This window comes from Chinchilla lanigera, unplaced genomic scaffold (assembly GCF_000276665.1).
Source record: "Chinchilla lanigera isolate Chin_1 unplaced genomic scaffold, ChiLan1.0 scaffold00005, whole genome shotgun sequence".
Taxonomy (NCBI): Eukaryota; Metazoa; Chordata; class Mammalia; order Rodentia; family Chinchillidae; genus Chinchilla; species Chinchilla lanigera.
In genome coordinates this window covers 26248592-26272597 of record NW_004955406.1, presented here as the reverse complement: position 1 = coordinate 26272597, position 24006 = coordinate 26248592, and positions in this window count along the sequence as shown.

The following is a 24006-nucleotide window of genomic DNA, read 5'->3' as shown; positions in this document are numbered from 1 at the left end:
AAAAAAACAAAATATTTTCCTGAGAACATTTATGTAATGAGGGATAGAATGAGTGAGAATAAAAAGAAGATAAAGTCAGAGTCAACTATGCAGAGCAATTAGTGCATTTAGAAGTGGGGTACAGAAAATGAAGCTAATAAAGAAGACTTAGAAAAGGGATTCACAAATCCGAGGACAACCTGAAATACAGTTTTACAAAACAGAATGAAAAAAAGTAAAGTGTAGTCAAGGGAGAGATGAAACAGAATGAGAATCAAGTTGACTAAAAGCTTTGGCAGCGTAGAGATCATAGAAAACATTGACCTAAATGGTTTCCTTGGAAAAGTAAAAAGCCCACTTGCAGTATGTGTGAATCAGAAAAAAGACAACAGACAGGACAAATAGAAAAATTCTAATGTATTGGTCCATATGATGAGGCCATCCTTGTTTGCTAATTGATGCTTAGATGAGATATTGGATTTATTTCTTCTTACAAAGATTCAGAGACAGGGGCATTGTCTTTTTTATTCTATTTTATGCAATTTTAATACATAAGAATATGAGTTGTATAAGTTTTGAGATGTGCATATAATATTTAATACATATGTACATACTGTGTAGTGCTTATATCAATCCAAACATATTTATCTCTGCAAGTATCTATCAATTATTTGTGACAAACACTTTCAAAATTCTCTTTTTGAGCTTTTTCAAGTGGACAGCCCATAACTGCTTCCATAGTCAACATATCCTGTTCATAGTGCCCTCGAATTTCTTGTGCCTCTCTAACTGTAACTCAGGCCCCAGTGATCAAATGCCTCCCCTGCCCTCACTGTCTTTGGCTTCTGGTCATCCCCATTCTAATCTCAACTCCTATGAGATTAATTTTTTAAAAAATTCTACCTACAAATGACAGTATGTCACAGTCCTTCTGTACCTAACTTATTCAGCTTAAACTCATCTCCAGTTCCATCCATTGCCCACACAACAGGATCTCATTACGTTTTATGACTGAACAGTATTTCATTAGCTGGCTGCAGCACATTTGATTATTTTTTCTTCAGTGGGTGAAGGCTCAGAAGGATGCCCTCACTTGCAGATGTCACTTCCAGCTGCTGAGTCCATTTCCTTGGGATACTGACCCAGTGGTGAGGTTGATAGATCATATGATTCTTCTTTTCAAGTTTTTCAGGAATTTCCATACTCTTTTCCATGAGAGCTTATCATCATATATCAATGGGCTGACTCCAAAGCCCTTGAGAAAAATATTCCTGGGCTGGAAAGGGGAAGAGAGAGGAAGATTTATATCTCAAAGAAGGAAAAATAAATTTAAGAAGTGTGAATTCTTCACAGTTAATGCTGTAATAGAAGGGAAGAAAAGGCCTGTAGTCAAAAAGAAACCATCTCCAGGGCAATCAATCCGAAAGGAAGGGTAGGGTGGTCACATGGAACATGAGTTGGATTCACAGGAATGTATCTCACAAGAATGGGACAACACACAGTGAAACCTGTCAGAGACAGTGGAACAAAGAATGTAATAAAAACTAAGTTTTAGTGAATGAGGGCTATGGCTGAAAAGTAAACAGGATTGTAGTAAAGATTAGTGCTTTCTAAATAGAGTGCTTAAAAGGAAGATTTTTAAATATAGTATGCAGCTATACATAGTAAGAGATTTCATGTTTTAAAGATGAAACTAGGAAACTGAGGTGAAATAAAAATTTGCTTGGTATCCCTTGATCTTTGCATTCTGTACTAAGGGATTATTATATGAAATCTCCCTTATAAAACTTCCATGCTCTCAGAACTTCTTGATGTGGTATCAGTAACTCTTTTTAAAAATGTCAGTTAAACATGTGCATTTGCAAAAGATAACAGCTTATTGCCTTTTTCCTAGAAAACCATTGATCAGAATGATTTTTGAGAATAATTCTAGAGATAACACTGGGAGGCTCCTTTTACATAGCTATCATGACACTGTTGAAGGACAACATGGCCATAGACTGTGTGGATAACTCTAAATTGATGGTGAACATCTCCAAAGCTTCCAATGTCTGGAACTCAGAGTCAGGAAGCAATTAAACCCGGGGATGTCATTTCCTGTGGAATGTGGCAAGCACCAAACTATTAAAAGCAATTTTATTAAAACAATCTCACTTGACAATAAATTCAGATTTCAATAAACTGAAGTTTTGTCAACTTAGTGACATAAGAAGCAAGACTGAAGATAAAAACATTAACTGAGAGATATATAATGATCCTGGTGGAAAAGACTTGTAATTTCAATATTTAGTAAGATTGTGGAATTTATAAATATTTGCAAAATAGAATGGAAGGAGAGAAGCAACCAGGAAGTAGAAAGAGTAATCCACCACCATGAATGGTACCACAAACTGTTCAAAGGATACCAGCTAAGGAGGTGCAAAGGAGTGACATCTGTTGTTCTCGTTTGTTTTTATTATTTTTTCTCAGTTGTTAGTTGGGCCAAAATGATAAACAGGACATTTGGAGAAGTTTTAGAAGCTATAGAAAAAAAATTTTGAACTTCTGGAAGACCAAAATATAAAATATTAGTGGGAATGGGAAAGGAGTTTAAGATTCTTTCAAATTAGGGAGTATACATGGTGTTGATTCACCTAAAGATTTTAGCTTTAGGTGAAGAGCTGAATCAATAGGCTTTCAAAAAATGATAGAACTGATGCTGTTTTGTATGGCAGCAGAGTAATCCTCTGTGATCATTGCCTCTGTTTGGTAAGTAATCTCATAGCCAGAGAGAAATGGCTGGCCCCAAACAGGGAGGAGTTCAGTAGGTGTCCTTGGATCTCTCAGTGCGCAATATCATCTGCGAGAAACAATTTTGTCAAGTGCCTCTTGATGGCTGTTGAGATGGTGACTACTCCCATTAAAATGAAAACTTGGAGCATTACAATTAAGTGATTCTTGATGTTATTATGGCAGCATTAAAAAGACATAAGCTCTTCGGCCTTCACATGCTATTTAACTAGAAAGATTGACCATTTGTGGATAATATCCAGTGGGTAAAACACTAATGCTGACATTTATATCGTGAATTAGTTTCAATTATATTTTAAAGTAGCCATATCTTTTCCTCCTCTGGAAAGTAAAACAAAAATAAATCTGTTTAAACTATTCAATTTGTACTATTTACCTGTAATTCTGAGGCTGTGGTTTATGAATTATTGTTGGAATGAATGTGAGTGATTTATCTGGTAAACAGCTTTGTTTTCTCCAGCTTGCTATCCCCAGCCCTTGTCAGCACCCAGCACTGCAATTGTAACCCCTGATGGGACACCCTACAAAGAAATGGATTCTACAAAGTTGTTCTCCTGTACATAGATGTACTATTTAGTAAATGCTGACAAAACCCTATAGCTAACAAGGCACTGTGTCAAAATGACATTTATTTATAACTTGTATTACTGTTTTAAAATCTGGACTCCTGAGGCATAGACTTCTTAATCGATTTTACAAAGACCATGGGCATTTGTGGAAAAATGATGCTGAATGTGAGCTGCGTTATTTGGAATATACAGAAAGAAATGGAATTTGAAAACAAACTTTTGGTGATCATATAGATCATAGACAGATAGATGATAGATAGATAGATAGATAGATCATATATAATTTATTTTTCATGAATAAATATTAGGAGTGATAGGAAGCATTAGAGATTTAATTAAATACCTCTACATTCATCGCTTGTTGTCAAACATGATAAAATACTTGAAACAGCACCATGAAACATGATAATATATAAATATTACTTTTCCTATCTTACAATTAAGTCAACTGGGTTTTAGGCAAGGCTAAGTCGATAAGCAACCTTTCCACTATTGTATAGATGTAACCTATTTTACCTGATCTGAGAGAAATTCCTTTTTAATGTATTGTATAACTTATAAGCAACATCTCCTACTCACCTTCTAGGAAAGATAAAATGTCAAAAAATAATTTTCAATGTAAAAAGGAAAAAATAATAAATTATGTGAGTAGAGAAGCTGATCAAAATTCTGTGAGATTTCATATGATCCAGAGATAACTCCTGGAATATTTCACTCCAGAGATTCTATCTCATGTGTGTCAAGTTATGAAAAAGTAAACAATTTGAGCAACTGTAAAGGAAGCCAGGATCATTTAAAATAGAGCAGAATGAGTTGTCCGTTTGAGCTGAGCTAAAGTTTATAGGCTCTTATCCTTGTTTCTGTTTTATTCTGAAAAGGATTATATAGTGTAGACTGGTTACATAGTCCTGGGGTCCTGAAGATGATCCTAGGTCCTTGTGTACATGGAACAAAGAATCGGATGAGTCACGGTACAGGGAGACAGCAGTAAAATTTTATTAGGTTGCTGTTGCACCTTGGGTCTAAGGTGTCTCCTCTTGGGTCTTGCAGAGGATGACTGACAACACGATTGGCAGGATTCTGAGTCATATCAGTAAAAGAGTGTGTCTATTGTGCATGTCCTTTCCTGCAGTCCATCCTGTTTTAATTAGATGAAAAACTTCAAGTGAAGAAAGGTTACTGTAGGTCATGCAGGAGGATTTGGTGGGTATGGGCCCTGGTTTAGGATTTTGGAATTTTCCAGAGCAGGATCAGGTCTGTTTTCTTATTTCTGCTACCAGTTGTAAGCCTTAGGAAAAAGGTTCTGGGATTGGCCCTGGAGCCTTGGCCAGATGCAGCAGAGTGGAGGGTACTGGTCCAAAAGTGAGCAAAGGGCAAGTGCCCTGTAGCTCCAAATGTGCTATCTTTATTAGACTGAGAATCATACAAACAAGTCACACTTTCGAGATGCAAGTAACAGGATACTTTATGAGACAATATTCTAGATGCAGTGTAGTACATCATCATTTCATATTGTTTTTACCTTTTAGTGCTTCAAAAAAGAAAAATGTCTTTCCATAATTCACATAAAAAAACATTATGATAAGAGTTTCATGCCAGCAATTTTCCTTTCTTACTAATATATGAAAGAACTGGGATAGATACAAGATTAGGTATGCAATTAGAGGAAATACAATGGATAACTATAGCTTATAATTTTGTGATTTGTAGACTCATACTTGATTTTTATCCTTATTAAAACTATCTTCCTCTTCATGAAATTTTCTTACACCACAATGCAGCTCAGATTTTTACACCTTCTTAAAACCTCCATAATTACAGTGAATCATGTCAATGCTGCTGAGTGTTGGATCTATTCTTCTGACCCTGCCCTCCCTCTCCTCACCCTCCCCACTCTCTCTGGCTATGTCTGAGACTCCTGTCCTCCCTTCTCTTCGACTCCTGCTAATGACTTCCATTTATGCATACTGATGCTTGAATAGATGGATTTGCACAACTAGGAAATTAACACAGACAGAATTCAATGTAAATTCTATGATTCCAACACCAAAGGTCACAATCAGGGTAATTCATGGCACTGTCATGAGTTTGTGTACATCTTAGTACCTGATTTCCTCATAATGCATAGAAGATATTCCCCTCTATGCTTGGGGCTGTTGTGATGATTGATTCACATCAAATATTGAAGAATATATGTATAAATATATATATATATCTTCAAAAAAATAAAAGTGCATTGCAAGCAGAAAATGATAAAAAGGAATTCCTTATTTCATGTAATAACTCTCCAATACTGAAAATGAGTGCTTAACATTTACTCTTCATAGTAACCATTGTTTATGATTTATTGTATATCAGTCTATACTTGTCATTTGCTTGTACATACATGACACAGTGTAATTTTCCACTACCCCTTATCATTGCCACTAAATAGTTTCTAATAATTTTTCTTTTAATTGCTAAATAGTACTGTTATTCTTAACAACTTTGAATTGACCACCACTTACCATAAAATAAAACTGATCCTATCAGAACACAGACAGTACATGGCTTGGAAAGATTTTCTTATCTCCAATCATATTTTTAAGTGTTACTACTGTTGTTAGTGGTGGTGGAGGTGTGTGTGTGTGTGTGTGTATGTGTGTACGTGTGTGTGTGTGTTATTGGGACTGAACTCGGAGCCCACACTCACCTATAACCCTAGCTTGCTTAATTTTCTTGTTTTAAGACAGTTGTTTCTTGTTTTGAGAAAGGGTCTTGTTAAGTGGCTAAATTGCCCAAGTTGAACTCAAACATCTTATTCTTCTGTTTCACCCTTACAAGTAGTTTTAAAGTTATTTGGGGGAATTTCTGATGCTTAGACTTTGGGTGGGAAAATGGATATTAAGTACTGGCTTATCTGTATTGCATATTTGAATTCTTTTAGAGAAATGGAACATATAGAAAAATTTAGCACATAAAGTATTGGATTTGTGAAAATACACTACATTTGTTTTCTTTCATTAGCATAAATAAAATGTTATTACTCTTACTGTTCTCACTAAAAAGAGCAATCTGTAGCAAATGAACTGCTGATATGAAATTTTTAAAAATTATATAGCTCCTATTAATATACTCTGATTTTAAATTGAAGCTCATCTGTTGTCCTTAGTAAATTTGACTAATTTTTGATGTTCATTGTTATTTTCCACTTTACATTTTTCCAAGTAGGCTAAAAAGTGATTAGCTTTTTCCAAGCTTTTATTTATCTTTTAATGAAATGTGTACTCACTTCTTTCAACTCATAAGATATTGCAGATCACGCATCATGTGTCTATTCTTCCGTCTAAAGTTGATGTCTTATGTGAGTGATGGCTGTCAAAATAAGATGAGTGCCATCCAAGTTGACAATGACAGTGTGCTGTCCAAAAACTAGAAGGAATCTTTTCTCTTTGTATCATTACATGGTGTGTATCTTAGAACTTTCTTTTTTTTTTTTTTTTTTTTTTGTGGTTTTTCTCCGGTACCGGGAACCGAACTCACGACCTTGCGCTTGCCAGGCAGGCGCTTTTGCCGCTGAGCTAAATCCCCAGCCCCACTGAGCTAAATCCCCAGCCCCAGAACTTTCTTATTTCATAAAAATAAAATATAAGAAAACTTCATTTAGTTTGGGTGGAAGAATAGAAATTGCCATTGTTAACTAGTCAAACACTTTATAACTTTCAAATACAGATGATGAAACAGTGAATACACTCAAATCTTGTCAATTATATTACTGTTCTACATATGTTTTCTCAATTCAAAACTAATTGCTAGTCTACAAGCGTGACTCTGTAACTATATATCTGCAGTTGTTGTGTAAGAAGAAAGGTATTTAGAAAATTATGACTAAACTCATCAATCATAAAATATATTATAAATGGAACATCCTATTTTAAAATTATTCAGAGGCATATTTAATTACTTTAAATAGATGTTGAATTTTAAAGGTATTATAGTTTTTATTTCTTATAATTCAATAAGTAATCTAGATGCATCAAAGACATTCTAAAAAGCATCCAAAACAATAATAATTCAGAGAAAATGCATTTGTCCACGAATTCCTGTCTCAGATAATCTGACTTTACAAGACACCTGAAGAAGTAGTTTTCTCTCTCAGTTAATCCTGGAACCTATAACCAGCTTCTCCTTCTGGAGTCCATTCTGTCCTCCCTGATCAGCTACATTTAAAGGAATCTTCATAGCATGAAAATCAAAAGTAAAATGGAAATCCAGAAAGTTCAAAAATATTTAGAAGCTCCAAATAATCTTCTGTACAGAAAAGTCTCCTCCCCACACACTGGGCACAAAAGCCCAACCCTTTGAAGAGGAAATCTCTTTTCTTTATAATAAGGCCCAAATCATTGAGCCCTATAGTAATGTATGAGGAAAGACAAATTGGAAACCCAGAAATCCACTATTGTGGGCAAATATATTTCATTTTTCTGCTGCACAAATTTTCACCTGTAAAGTGGGGTGGTAGATCTAACTATGTCATAGGGCTCTAAGCAGTAATGTATGTACAGTATGTAGAACAGCTCCTAAAACATAGTAAGCATTATTCAGGATCAGCATTAATACTTCTGTTGCAGTCAGAGTTTGCAAGGAAAGCAATACAATACATGACACATAATTTACAGGGTTATTTTATAACAGGCACCCAAAGAGTCAAGTTCAAAAGAGTATAGGAAATCTGTTCACACACTGAAAACCAAAGAATCCAGCTAAGGGAGTGCATCCCACAGCAATGTCCTCCACGAGTCCAACTGAAGACTCAAGCCCATAATAACGCCCCACACAAGTTCCAACTGGAGACCTAGAGCCCATGACAACATCTCATGCAGGCCAGTTTCATGGATTTGCAGTAGAAAGGCCCCAAAGTCAATGGTGGAAGCTAGAAAGTCTGTGCCAGTGGGATGAAGGATCTATGCCAGCAGGCTGAGGAATCTGCACTGGAGCCAGGAAGCAATGCTCAAAGCAAGAACCAGAGCTCCCCTCAAAAGCACCGCAACCATCAGCAGCAGCAATGAGTTCCTGTGCTCCTCTGATGATGAGAACAACCAAGTCCATATCAGGAGAGCCAGAAGGACAAGTTTCTCCAGGACACCGAACAATGCACCATCTTCACCTCCGGAACCAGGAAGCAATGCTCAGTGTAAGGACCAGAGCTCCCCAAAAGTGAATCATAGTCATTCTCAGTGACAATAAGGTCCCAAACTCCTTTGACAATGAGAACAGCCAAGGTCACATCAGGAAAGGCAGCTTGACAAGCTCCTCCAGGAGAACCAGCAGCGCTAGGAGAACCAACAGCTCCCAACAGCTTCTCTTCTTTATATTCTGTTCTCCTTGTTATGTTGTTGACAACAATCCTCAGGTGGGTGCTATGGTTTGTGTCTGGGTGTCAACCCAAAGACACATGCAGCCTGGAGGGGGCTTTTAGAGTTTAGGATTGGTTCCTGGGTGTGAGTGCTATACCTGTGCATAGTTTACATATGTAAGAGAGAGAAGGAGGCTACTTGCCCTCACTCCTCCCTTTTGCTCTTGCTTTTTCTCTTCTGCCACCATGAACTGCTTCCCTCTGCCATGGGCCATCCTGCCTTGAGGTCAGCTGAGTATGGACTGAAACCTCCACGAACTGTGAGAAAAATAAATCTTTCCTTCCTTAATTCTGGGTATTTTGTCCCAGCAATGAGAGAAAAGTAACCAAGACAGTGGTCCTCCACACCCAGCACCATACTGGTTCAGTTCAGCTGAGTGTTACAAGCTGACCAGCAGTTGTCAGTCTACCACAACTTACAAAGGAAATAATGGTCTTCATCTAATTTTTTCTCCCTATGCTATAAAACATGATCCCAGAAGGCCATGTGTAGCCACTAATTTTGTAATATTGTCTGTATTTCGTAAATGTCTGACAGGAATGCACATGTTCCTTTTTACAGATTCATGGCAAATTTTCTACTACTTTGAAAGATGGGTACGATCTCTTTGGCAAAATTTAAAATCAAACTAGGATATTTTTTCTCTCCTTCTCTCTCTCTTGCTCTCCATTTTTCTTTTTGACCCTTTCCTCCTCCATCTCCCTCTATATCTCCATCACTATGTCTTCACCAAATTGAAAAAGACAGCTAGCTACACAGTAAAGCAAAACAACTTTTCTTTGGATTTGTGGTACACAAGAAATGACACTGAAAACACAGTTGGGTTGAACTCCAAGTAAAGTATTGGCAATAAGAATTTACAGCCAACGATAAAGAGGTGTATGGGGGGAGGTGATCGGAAATCAGTAAAGTGAAATATCAGGGAGCAGGGATAGGATTTCAGCCAAAATGACTTAATATAATTCTTGTACAATGTCTACCACAATGATTAGATATTAACTGGGTGGAGTGGAATATGTAAAACAAAGTTCAACCAAGTAAATAAATTATTTTAAAAAATTTACGTCAACACACACACACACACACACACACACATACCCCTTACAAACCACTGAGTAATCTCCAGGGCAATTTCTAATAATACATATTTGTGACATATCGCTCACATAAATCTTTTAAAAAGCTCATTAAGAAGAGCTGAAAACATATTTAAAGAGTAGTGATAAAAAGGAAACTAGAACAAAATAAGAAATAAAGAGCAGAACTATAAGTAACAATGGAAGAAATAAAAATAACTGGAAAAATATTTTTCAGAAAGCAGCATATATTTATGCAGCTGTTGAAAATCATGTTGGAATATTTTTCAAGGATTAAAAAATAACTGAATAAACTGATTGTTTCTCAAAAGTAATGACTAAAGGTATAGATGAGAACCTATATCAAGGCAGTAAAAGATAGTATAATGAGCTGTAAAAGCCTGATAAAGTACAAAAGTAAAAAGCAAGCTGTCTTCAGATGTAACAGGGGATAATGAAAAGAATATCCCAGAGTTCACATCCAAGGGTCCTGGAAAAAATAAGGACTTGCATATTTCTTTTAAGAGTGGAACTAGAGCCTGTTTTCACTTTATTTTATTTTTTAATTTTAAAGAGAAAAAAACAAAATAACGACAACAAGAAAGACAAAAGCAAAACAGCACAAGAACTATAAAAATGATACAGAATGTCAAAACAAGATGATAGGAAATTAACAATGGTTGTTATATTTCATATTGTTATCTTCAGTGATGCTGCTCAGATTAGCAGATGTAAGAATGCGAGATTGACCAAACAAGAAAAAATTAACTGTTCCTTTCAATGAACCATTAGAAATGAGAAGTAATATTATTTTAGCTATCCTGTTTTTTAAATAAGAGAATCTTTGTACATTTTTCCAAAGGATTTTAGAATCATTATAAATCAGTAACTAGTATGTGGTTTCTATTCTTTTTCTAAGTAGTAGTTTCCTGTCCCATTTTCACCATTGCAAACAATTTGTTTTAATTTCATTCATATGATTCCAAATAAAGGAAAACTTCCTCTGGTTCTTTTGAAGAACGGCCACTCAAATGATTCTGGACTTTAGGCCTTAGAGCATATGTATGGAGCATCTTTGTGCCCCTTTGGGCAGAAGTAAATGTATTTTGCAGGCAGAGGGAAGAAATTCAAATACTGTTATAAAGGAATAGATTTGGATGCACTATTGTCAGAGATTTTTAGTCCTTCCTCTTAGACAATTTTTTTATCTTTGTCCTTTGCCATATGACTTCTTGTCACATGCCTTCTCCAATTTGATACACTTTACCCAATAGAATCTGAAAAAAATGTCAACGTGCTAGCTCCTACTGGAAGTTTTAAGAGGAAATAAATATTTTTTGAATCTTTTTTTCTGTCCTCTGCTACAAGAACAGGGCAATCAGGTAACAACCATTCCCTTAGCTTAGAACCAGTGATGAAAATGTCATAAAGCCCCAGTAAGCCAATCTAAGCTAGTGAAGTCCAGCACATTTCTTTTTTTGTTGTTGTTGTTTTTGTTTTTGTTTTTTTTTTGGTTTTTCTCCGGTACCGGGAAACGAACTCACGACCTTGTGCTTGCCAGGCAGGCGCTTTGCCGCTGAGCTAAACCCCCAGCCTCCCAGCACATTTCTTGCTGAAACCTTGGGGTTGTTTTTGTAGAAATGCAAACCTGGCAGGGGTGTTAGTGTGAAGGCATTGGGTATAATCCCCACTACAAAAGAAAAAAAAAAAAAAGAGGGAGGGGAAAGGGATGGAGAAAGGCAGGATGGGTGGCTGGCTTGGTCACAGAACACTTGGAGGGAGAATGCTAAACTAAACTAAAGAATATCCTTGGGTAGAGAGACAAGTGTCTAATATTGGAGCCTCAGAAAATAACTTTCCATAATCCACTGCTGCTGGGCTAAGTGCCATGATTTGACAAAGAAATATGCACAGGACAATAGCAGCACCTGTTACACAGTCAAAGAAAAGGAAACTGGTGGGTAGAATCTTTGTTATTTCCATAATTAAAAAAGGGAAAAGACAGTGAAAGGAGAACAGACAACCAAGTAGAAGACTGAGTTTTAATATGAGAAAAGTAAATTGTTGAATGAGAAGTACTAGATGAGAAAAAAAGGTGATTTTATTTCAATCAATAATTACTCAAATGAAGATCTAATAATTATACCTACACACCCAACAAAAACAAAGTGCAGATTCTCTACAAATGCGCATGAAAAATTTAATATATGTAAACCAGAGAACCATACTTAATTTCAAAGATATTACTTCAAATTGATTACTGACCTCAGTAGAATTTAGTTACAAACTTACAAACTGATAAGAAGAAATCTCCACATTTGTTGTAGCTGAAAAATGCTAAATAATCCTTGAGTGAGCTAAAAGATCTCTATGAAATTTTTTAAATGTTTTGAATGTAATAGAAATAAAAATATTCATATTACAATTCAAAACCGTTGTACTAAAACTTATCTATGGTCTTAATGAAATTGAAATTTGAAATATCAACAGAAAGTTTTGTGATTGAATTTAAAATATTTATTTTTCAAATTCTATGAATTTCCAAAAGAGAGTCAAAGCAAGGCACTTTTAAGGATAAAAACCAATATGAAAGACTTACACTTCAAGATATTAAATTGGATGCAAATCAAAATTGTGAACTATCGGGGCTGGGGATTTAGCTCAGCGGCAAAAGCGCCTGCCTGGCAAGCTCAAGGTCCTGAGTTTGGTTCCCGGTAACGGAGAAAAACCAAAAAAAAAAAAAAAAATTGTGAACTATCATCTTACTGTAGTTAGAATGAATGTTATTAAAAACACAAAAAGTGGTAGTGAGAACACCGAGAAAGAGGAATTATTATTGCTGGTAATGGGAACAGAAATTAGTAGTTACATTTTCAACAGCAGTATGTGGAATTGTGGAAAACAATCTGGAAGTAAACAGTACAGAGATTTCTCAAAATCCAGAAATACTACTGCCATATGATTCAACAAGCTCATTACTTCGTAAATATATACATCAAATGAAAATAGTATTTGGAAGAAGCAGTTATACTTAGATGTTTACAGCTGCACTGCTCACAATTGCCACAATATAGAATAACTTCAAATTATCACCAATAGATGCATGGATGGATGGATGGATGGATGGATAATAAAAATGTGTGTGTATCTACAATGGAATAGTATTCAGCCATGAAAGTGTAAAATTCTATATTTATAACAACATAAATAGAACTGAATTGTAAATTAAATAAGTCAGTTACAAAAAGATAAATCCCACCAACTCTCACTTATGTACAACAGTAAAATGTTTGGTCTCATAAAAGTAGAGAAAACAGTGCCTTGGAATGATACGATGGAGGCAGGAATGGAGAGAGGATTATTAACAAGCACAAACATACAGTGGAATAGGAAAAATAGCTTACAAAGTTCTACAGTGCAGTAACATATCTATGGTTGAAAATAATTCATTATGTATTTCAAAATATCTAGTAAGATTTTGAATATTTCCAACACCAAAAAATGATATATGAGATGAAGGATTTGTCAATTATTCTGATTTGATCATTTATACACTGAAATATCATAGGTCATTCCATAAACATATATAGAATTATCATGTGTCAATCAAATTGTTCTCAATCATTTAAAAATAAAATTACTATTAACTGTAGAATTGACAGCTCTATATTCATATAATGACAGACAACTGGATCAGTGGAATATAAAAGAAAACACAATATATTTGGCATCCATATATTCTTGGTGATCTAATTTGGTTAGTTCTTGCAGTGTGGTGATGAAAATGGTTCAAAGGAAAATGTTTTTCTCAGTAATACTCCAAATCGACAAAGTAATGGTCTCAGTGAATATTTTCATTATCTTAAGTGAGGAAACATTTCATAAACTTGAACTAGGATGAATTAACCACAAAAGGAAAGACTGGTAAACTGGCTGTAGTTGAAATGAAGGAAACCTTGCTCAATAGAACGTACTATGAAAAGAATATAACAGAGAGTAATTTACTAGTTAGCCACTAAATATGTTGGAATTTTAGTCCACAATTTGTTTTTCTTCTTTTTTTGTGTAATAAAGACCTCTACTATTAGTCACATATTTTTGTTTTGTAACTTTTACTTTAGTGGAACAGTTCTGTAGCTTAGAGTAAAATTTTGATATGTTAAACCAGTCTTGGGAAACTGGGCTTCAATTTGCAAAAACATGAAAAGAAAAGGGGGATATTATATTAAGTGAGATAAGTCAGACTCAGAAAACAATTAGCAAGCACACTTGCTCTTTCATACGTGGAAGCTGAAAATGACCAACTTAAGTGTAATACAGTGACAACAGAGGTTGAGAAGGGTGAGGTGTATGTGTGTAGGGAAAACAAAGATAAAGTTTGTGATTGATCGGCATACAATTCATACCTGTTAATTAGAATTTAAAAAATAAAATATGAATAGTTAATAATTTTTATTCTAACAGAAAAGACTAAAAAGAAGATTGATCTATTGGAAAGACAGAAACAAAATCACGCATGTTAATGTCCTGATTTTAGGAGAAATTCTGTGACATTGATATTTCTGGCATTTTTTTGGAAGAAAGTTAAACATTGCTCATGAGACACTCCACGTATTTACTAAATCTTACAATAAAAATCTAAACTCATACCCACCGAGTACATATAAATTTAATGTATAGGCTGTTCTGCTTAAAAAATCAAAAGCTATGTGTATAGTGGTGTTATTATAGTATGGAATTCTGTTGAAGATGAATTCTTTCAGAAGTAGGATTCCACAGCAAGACTAAAATTGACTTAAATATGCTTGAGTTGTTTTTCTATCTTATGTTCAATTTCATCACCCTAATGTGTTTCAACTTCTCCCCACTTCACTCTAACTATAAATTGCTTTTTATTTACTTATAGCTTTTATTTTCCCACTGTTCCTTTGGGGAGTCTTCTCTGCTCAACACCTGAATGACGGATCACCTGAGTGCTCAGTCCAAGACACTCTTCTTTTCCTCACTCCCCTTCATGTAAACTTACAGGAGTCAACAGTTTTAATACATGCAAGTATGCTGTTAGTTAACACATTCATGTCTAAAGCACAAACTCTCTGCTGGCTTCCCGATGTATATGTTTAGCTGTTCACCTGGCATCTTGCACTTACAACCCGAGACATTGCAAAAGACACAGAACCACGACAGAACTTTTACATCCATGCTATTGCTTCCATCATCACCTCAGAGACAAGCAACCTGTTGAAATCCCCTCTTTCATCACTTTCTTTTTGCTGAGATATTATTCAAAGCACAAAACTTAAAGAAGGATTTATTTTGACTAACACTTTTCTGGAAATTTCTGTCCTTTGTTGGCTGACTCCAGGGTAAAATCAGCATGGAGGAAGGCCTGCTAAGGTCTTAGTAGCCTGAAAGCAGAAAAAGAAAGTAGGAGCTGGGAAAGGAGAACGGTTCTTCTAGATCACCTGTCTCCTCCGGGCAGACCCTCCCTGCTAGCAGCGGTCAGCTACCTTGTCCCAGTCTCCTTGCAAAGCATCTCCTATGAAGGCATGAGGGCTGGAGGGACATTTAGCTAGAAGCATAACATCCGCCAACCAGATACCATCTGTGGAAATGTTGTCACCAGCTACATACATTATTTTTCACTTTAAAATTTGCTATTTTCTTTAATTACTCCTTTACTCGCACTTTTACCCCATATTTTCTCACAGAAACTTTTATCATTTTTACTTATTAATTATATCTACAACCTATACATTTCTTAATTTTCCCATCTCAGTGTTATTCAATGCTTCTATTTATGGGTTCCAAAACCCACAATGAAAATAATGGATATGACCATTGTTCAAGAAACTGAAACATTAGGATATGATCTTAATTAAATGAAGTAAAATTTTATTTTTCAAATTTTCAAAAAACATTGTTGTGAGAACTTGTCCATTCATTTGACTACACTGCCACAGCCACCTGAACTCATTCTGAGGGCTGATTCTTTTACTTTGGTACATTTTCATTTAGCATTTTTACATAGTAGGGCTAGCTTACTTTTTCCTTATCTCATCAATGTTGATTTTAACTTTTTGCTCATATTTCTCACCCTCTTATTATTTTTCAGGTTGGCACTTAAATATTGAACATGTAGATGTTTAAATTGAAATAAATTCCTTCATTTAAATTAGGATCTAGGCATTTACTTACCATAAATTGAACCAAAGAAGATGACAGATCTGATACATTATCACACTTCTCCCTTGCTTGTACTAAGTCAAGGAGGAATACGTGTCACAAAATTTCCATTCATGTTGTTTGTAGATGGTACAGTTCTGTACTACATGAGAGATCCAACATATACTGTACACTGGTTTTTTACAGTAGAAATTGTACTAGGAACTACATCCCATTTAAAAATGATTTAATTCAATGTCCTTCTCTCCTGTCTCTTCTCTTCTCTCTTCCCCCCCCCCCCGCTCTCTCTCTCTCTTTCTCTCTCTCTCATGATCTACTGGAGCATTTCTTTATCAGAGTGAAATAGCAGTCACAGATAGAAATTTGAAGCTATAATGTCATTGGGAACAACATGCATGCTCACTTCCTCATGGGTAGTTTTGGATGCAGGGATGGCATGTCGGCAAATTGATTTCTAAAGCTGATTGTCATGTTATTTAAATGTAATGTGTATGTGTTGCAGATACTACTTTTTATAGTTGGATTAAAACTTTATGCTATGATACAATTAGCATCCATTTAGTGAATTTTAAAGGTAGAGTATTCATTCTCAAAACACACCTTTGTCCAGATCCCCACAAATTTCTACCAATGTCCTACTACAGAAATACAAGATGAACAATAAAACAGGAATCTAATTATGACGGTTTGAAGCTGTTATATTTGGCATAAAGAGCTGAAACTTCTTGTCCCAAGAAGCAGGTAGTATTTATTATATTTCCTATCAAAATATTCTCTAAAATATTTTTGATTAAATGAGCAGAGGTTTAGTCAAAATTTTATTTAAGGGTAGGGTCCTTAACAACATATTTTCTACACATAGGAATAGAAAGTACGGGTATAGGAGCTGATTAAGGACCACAAAATATTTTGGTATGACTTCTCAATCTGCCTCGGTGAATATAGACTGTGGCTTCGTGACTTATGGACTAAATATTTACTGCATAAATCAACATTTCTGGTCACTATAATCTGCATTCCATGAATCTGTCGGTTGTAGGCTTTCAAATACCACTTCAAAGACTAAGTCCTTTGTCTCAAGTATTGTGAGTAACACTGATATAGTTTTTCGGTTTTTTGTTTGTTTGTTTGTTTGTTTCCTGGTACCAGGAATCGAAGTCACTACCTTGTGCTTGCCAGGCAGGCACTGTGCCACTGAGCTAAATCCCCAGCCCCTACATTGTTCTGATACTGAAATACACTTTTACTGATGACAGATGTTCTTAAAATTAAATGTCTTGAATTTAGGGGGAATTTATGATCTGAAACTCTTTAACTAAGTATAAATCTGTACTAATATGTCAGTTTCTGCTTGTGTGATGGCAGGTCTATTTTTCTATTCCTGTGATGATCATGTGCGTGAAACAAAATTTGCTCTAGGATTACCTTATTTAGGATGAATAGGTCAGGCTGAGTATGGAAGCCAGAACAATGAAATTCCTTATCTTGGGTGACACAGCAGGCCACAAATCCTTCTGAAAAATAAAGATTAGGGATATTACGTGAGCATCTTTCCATAGCCTTAAACAGAGCTTTTCAGTGCATGGCATAGAGGGAAATTCAAATATGAATCTTGTATGTTATACTTTGGCCTGTGGATTTTAAATTAAATTATTAAATTAACCACAGTTACATTAATTCTTGTGGAAAAAGAGATCCAAATAAATGAAATATCAAATGTTTCAGTGTCTCAACATTATAAGAAATAAGAAATCAAGAAGCTTTGTGGAATGATTTCAGTGTTCTTGGCAATATGAATTCCTATGATAAATCACCTTTAAAAACATCTCTTACAACATTAAATGTCTACTTTCCTAGTTTATCACGTGTAACTCTTATGGTAGCCTTTGTAATACTATATGCATATATATATTTTTATCTAAATAGATTTCTTAAAAATATACTCATCAATGCAAATTCAAAAGCATCTAATGAACATTTAAATAATAATGGATTCTTATAAATAAATTAGGCCATATAAGTAAACAAGATACATGATAGGTTCTTTCAGTTGTTTTTGAATTAACATGAAATATGTGTATTTGCTCTTCAAACATGTGCCTTAGAAAGCATTCTTTTTAAAAGAATGTTCTAGGGCTGGGGATACAGCCCAGCAGCACAGTGCTTGCCTGGCAAATGTCAGGTTGTGAGTTTGATTCCCGGTACCAATAACTAACAAACAAACAAAAATAAATAAAGTTTTACATTGCTTGCATTATTCATAGGAGAGTCTTTTGATGAAATGAGTGGCTTGGAATACATGTGGAACTTACATAATTTGGACATTTTCTTCTTTTGTCAAATAGGTATTAAAAAGTAATTTTTGTAAATTTGTGTTGTTGTTGTTGTTTTTTTCCCAGTACCTGGAATCGAACTCATGACCTTGCACTTGCCAGGCAGACGCTGTGCCTCTGAGCTAAATCCACAGCCCCATAATTTTTGTAAATTTATTTCAGGTAAAATATTATCTTTATAAACTCTAGACTATGTATATAAATGAACTGGTATTTTTAAAGTATATCAAAATAATGTATATGAAATAATACCCTGTCTCAAATGGGTTCCAAAGTTTTTTGAAGAAAAACAAATCTAAAAGCAAGTCTAGTATCATTAAAATAAAAAATGGCATAACATCATGAAATCCATAGAGAAAGAAAGATGAACTTCAGGAAACTACTGGAGTAGAAATGTAAAAACCCGAAGCTGAATTTAACATCTAGCGAGTAGTAACCAATGAGAAACACTCTAGTCCTTTGACTTCAAGTTAAAAATCAAGGAGGGGGCCAGGAATTTGATGCCTATTGTTAGTTCTGACATCCTTTAGTATGGTAAAGAAAAGAGAAGCAATAAGATTTAAAGATGTTAAAAGGACTTTATAAATTAGGATGACTTCATATTAACTTGTACATCATTTGACTAGGAGAAGAGGAGGAAAGAAGTACTGTATGTCTCACAGGAAGGGAATGGACAGAGGAAGAAATGAGTGGAATGGAGACAGCGCAGGAGAAGGGGGCCTCCTTCCTTGTAGGAAAGCACATGCATTTTTGAGGCTAAGAACTATGGTTTGAAAGAGTGATAACATAAAAAGCCTTGACTTTTAGATTGATAATCTTGGGCTCCACTTATGGAAAATAAAATCTATGGAGCAGCCTGAAGCACGGAAAGGACACACTGAAATTTGCCTTTATGATTGGCAATTAAAGATGAACTGGGAAGTGGCGATAAGAAAAAATGTCCATCTAGAAATTATTACATTATCCAAGTACAAAGGAATGCAGACTCAGAGTGTTGGCAGTTAGAAGCAAGGATTAGGGAACATTCAAGTCACTTCAAAGAAAATTGAACACAAAGGAAAACTTACTTGGAAAAGTTTTCTCTTCATATTTAGCATAGTTCTCTGCCTAACAATTTGTTATTGAAGACAATGTGAGGCATAAAACATCGAAATTTGACCCCTGTGATTTTTATCTGAGTCCATAAATTACTAATTGTGAGACTTTAAATGTTTAATGTATTTCCAGTTGTATCCACATTCCCTGGCAGATTAGGGAAGCCAGTGAACTTACATTTTAAGCCCAAGTTCCCTTGTGCACAAGATGTTAATAAACTAATTTTCAGAAGGAGATTTAATCACATTACATACTCAAACTAGAGAATGTGAGTTCTATATGAAATGAAAAATACATAGATGCAAATTTCAAATTCTTGATTAGTTAAATATTTAGTTGTCTGAATATTTTAAACATTTCTTGCAGAAACATTATCAGTCCATGTTTGCATTTCATGGCAGCTAAATTTATTTGTCATTTATCACAGAAAAGACACCATGGTATGTAGAGTTTGAATACCTACCTAATGCCATATAGTGTGTTAATAACAAACATTGTGATTGATTCTTGCAGTGCCAATTTGTTGTTTACTGTTCATTAATTACACAGCATTTTGTTACATGGTACTTTTATGTTTATGTCAAATGTTTTTGTAATGTGAAGGAGGGGATTCTAAAAAGAATAAAGGGAGATTTCATGAACTTGTTAAATTTCATGGCAAAAGACTCAAGGTTCCTGTTATATTTATTAGAGAAATATTAAAGGGCTTTAAATCTGAGTATTTGATCTAGTTGGATTTTTTGGTAATTGCTCAGTCTGGCATGTATGTAAATAAATGACATAAAATGAATAAAATGAGAGGCTAGGCTGCAGTTCTAGCATTCACAGCAGTGGCAAGCAGGAGAGACAATGATGTAGGAAGTAGGGATAGAGGAAAGGAATAACAAGGAAGAAAAGAAGGAGGAGAAGCAACTGTCTGAGTTCCACCTACAAGCAGTGTTTTACTTTGATTTACTCTGACATAATTGTAGATAAATATAAGGATGTCATGGTGGATTTTTCACCAGTTTATCTAAAGTATTTACATTTTATTTTTATATATCTCTGAGATTTTCATATAATTCATTAAAATTGAAATGACACGGTTTTAGTCCAGGCTGTGCTAATAAGCATGTAAATGGAGGAATTATATTACAGCTGTTACAAAATTAAACTGAATAATTCAAAAGCATTAATAATAATTTATTAGTTTCTAAAAATGAGTTCATAGGTATATAGAAAGAAAAAGAAACATAGATAATAAATAAATGATGATTAAAGAATGAGAGGATATTTATATATAAGAGTTATGTTTTATAAATTCAGAACCTAGATCATATAAGACATAAGATCAAGGACAAAGACTGGGTAAGTATCAATGCATGGGGATAAAAATGAATCTCACCTATCTCTAGTGAAGAGTAAAAAGTAAAGAGGTGAAAAATTTTGGACACATGTCTCTCTCTGAAATCATAAACCCAAGACAACACTGACTTAAGATAATTTATCACTTTGATTCCACTCATCCTTTCCTGAAAATCGGATTTGGTGCTGACACATAGTTTTTTTATTCTTTCATCCTCCATATATATTCTAAAAGATTAAACTGCCATTAAATAAAGTAAAAAGGAAATGAATATATTATAACCACGTGCCTTTTCATCCTGGTTCTGAGGTGACACAGATGGCTGGGACAGAACATCAAGCAATGTGGAAGGAAGAGATGTGGTTTATTAGAAAACACCAAAAGGAAAGCTCCCACTGATAGGAGGGATTCCAAAGGGCAGACACCACAGACATTCAAGTCCAGAGACTTTCACGCAGTCTTGGTGCAGGAGAACCCAGAGAAGCAATTGTTACTGTTTGCTTTTGCCAGGCTTTTGAGGTCTGGACCACAATCTGACCCACATTTCTAGCTTGGTTTTACCGCTTGCCTTCTCATTTTCCAAGGCTTATCTTTAGCTCACTTAGGTCCTGGCCTTCAGTTCCCTTAGTTTACTCAGTCTATTCAGGCCCGTTTATACTAATCTGCATATCTATGCTTTTATCTCCAGGCCTCAAAATCCTCTAATTTTAACCTGCTGTAATAACATGAAAGCATTAATAAACTGGAATATAACATTTAGTCTTACTTCTTTTCAGTAAGTTTCATATTTTTCCTCATGCTAATGCAATTACATGTTTTGAAAAAGAGTAGATTAAAAGTAAGAAACAGTTATATATGACTTTAAAGAAAATAAGCCAGAATTCATGACACACTCTTATAATCCCAGCACCTGGGAGGCTGAGGCAGGGTGATGGTCAGGAGTTTAAGGTCAGCCTGAAGGACATAGTGATTGAACCCAACCTGGAATATATAGCAAGACCCTTTCTCAACAAATAAACAAAAATAGAAGTATTGGTGAAACTTGTGATTTCAATCTTAGTCAAATCTACAAGATAAAACCTATGCTAGTTATTTTAATAGCATTGGGAAGAAAGAAAAAAAAATCTCTTAGGCAACAGATGGAGAGCTGGCCTTTATTTGTCCTTAGTAAACAGAAAAAGAAAGAGAAAAAGCAAGATCACTTGGTAACAACAAAAATGATTGTTATACTTCCCTCCCAGGGACATGAATGGGTGCTGGTTTTATCTCTTCCTTCACATTTACAGTCTGTTTCGTGTTCATGACATGATTAAAATAATCAAATAAATTATTAAAGTTTCTTTGATAAAGATCATTCTTGAGCCAAACAATTCAAAAAACCCTACATCTTTGCATTTCTATTTCATCGCACAAGCCCGAATCTTATAATGAACCAATACTACCACCATCTTCTTGAGAGAAGCACTGCATGCTCCTCTCAGTGTGCGATCTCTCTGGTTGCAGCGCACAGTTAGCCCAAATATGAATACCGGTGTGTTCCTGGTGGATGTTCCCTGGTAAGAATCAATAGAAAAAATTTTAAAAGATGGTGAAAATGCAAAGGGAATTAGTGAGACAGGAGTTAGGATTCTATTAGCCAATAATGACTGTGGCCCCAAATTCAAGTCAGGTAGCCCAAAATGGAGTCAGGGAGCCCAAAATTGAGTCTGCTGAGGAAGATCTTCTAGGGATCTTGAAAAACATTTGCCAGTTTCCTTAGGCTGTTTGAGACCTCCCCAGAGCGTGACCAGACAGGTCTTGGATTCAAGGGTGCATGGGCCCAGCATGATACTGAGTGCAGGGTGCATAATTTGGTCCCCTAAAGTATGTAATCTTTAACAAAGTAGATTATATTTCTTACACAAAGGCCCATGCTTCCTTCTCAATCTCTTAAAAATTCCTGAACAAAGAGCCCTGTGAGTATCCTATTCATACCCTCCTTCCAGCTAACATTGATGAAGAAAACCACATAGGACCTCCAAATAGGATATAAGGGGAATATTATAAATCCTAACCTGCTAAATGTCTGATATGCCAAGTTTGTGATCCCTAAAATTGAAGAATAAATTCTAAGGAACAACAGAGATGAAGAGTAGGAAATATTTATGGACAGGGGAGAGACACAGCTCCTGAGAGGCAGAAAAGGCCCCAAGTGAGTTGCTTTAGACCCCACTTCTCAGGGAAAGTTTTATAGAGCATAACCACGTGGGTACAGTGTGGGTTACAGCTATGATCAACCAATAAGATTGTAAGTATAGCCCCTTAGATAAGATTGACCCAATGGGGATGCAAGTCACCTAGTGATTGTATATGTAAAGAACAAAGAAATTTGGAAGAATGATGAATCTGAGGGTCTGGGTCACCTAGAGGATTGATTAATATCTATCTAGGCTTTATTAGACCAGGTGTGAACACTTATTTTAGGCCTGGTCATTTCATCTTTACCTTGAGGCCCGGCTTCCAACAGATGCACCTCCCGCCACAGTCCTAATGAGTTTTCATCTTGCACTGACTCTATCGAGGCCCCAGTCCTATCGAACTGCTTATAATATTTTACCTAGCTCAGTTGTCTATAACAGTGTGAGCTTTATTTCTTGATTTATGTGTTTTATTTCCTTGATCTTATCTTGTACTTTCTTGCATTATATCTTAAATAAATTTACTTATTACACCTTCTCTGCTCCATCCATGGGTTCAGGTTGTCACCATGGGACATGCCTCCAGGGCTCTGATTACAATTAGATATCTACCACTTTAGCACCAGTAAGTGGACACCAGAACTTAGAACTAAAGGAACACAGAGAGGAGATGATTTTTTCAAGATATGAACTTAATGGAGACTGAGAAAACTGAAGTTCAGATTCCAGCAGGAAGAGGAACAAATGAGAAAGAAGCTTTTCAGTAGAAGCAGAGACCACTGTAAGACTCAAGTACTGCAGGAGCAGGTATCATAATCCTTGGGAAGCCCAGAAATCTTTAGATACTTATCCCTGAGTATAGGGCAAATTTTCTTTAAGGGACGATGAGCACTTTTCAAAATTGCTAGATGTTTTTGAAGATAAAATCCAATAAAAAACTAAAAATATATAGTAAAACTTTGGGTTATGAGTAACTTGTTCTTCAAGTGTTTTACAAGATGAGCAAACATTTCTAATAAATTGGTGATGTCTTTCAATAGGAGTGGTACCTGATGCTGAA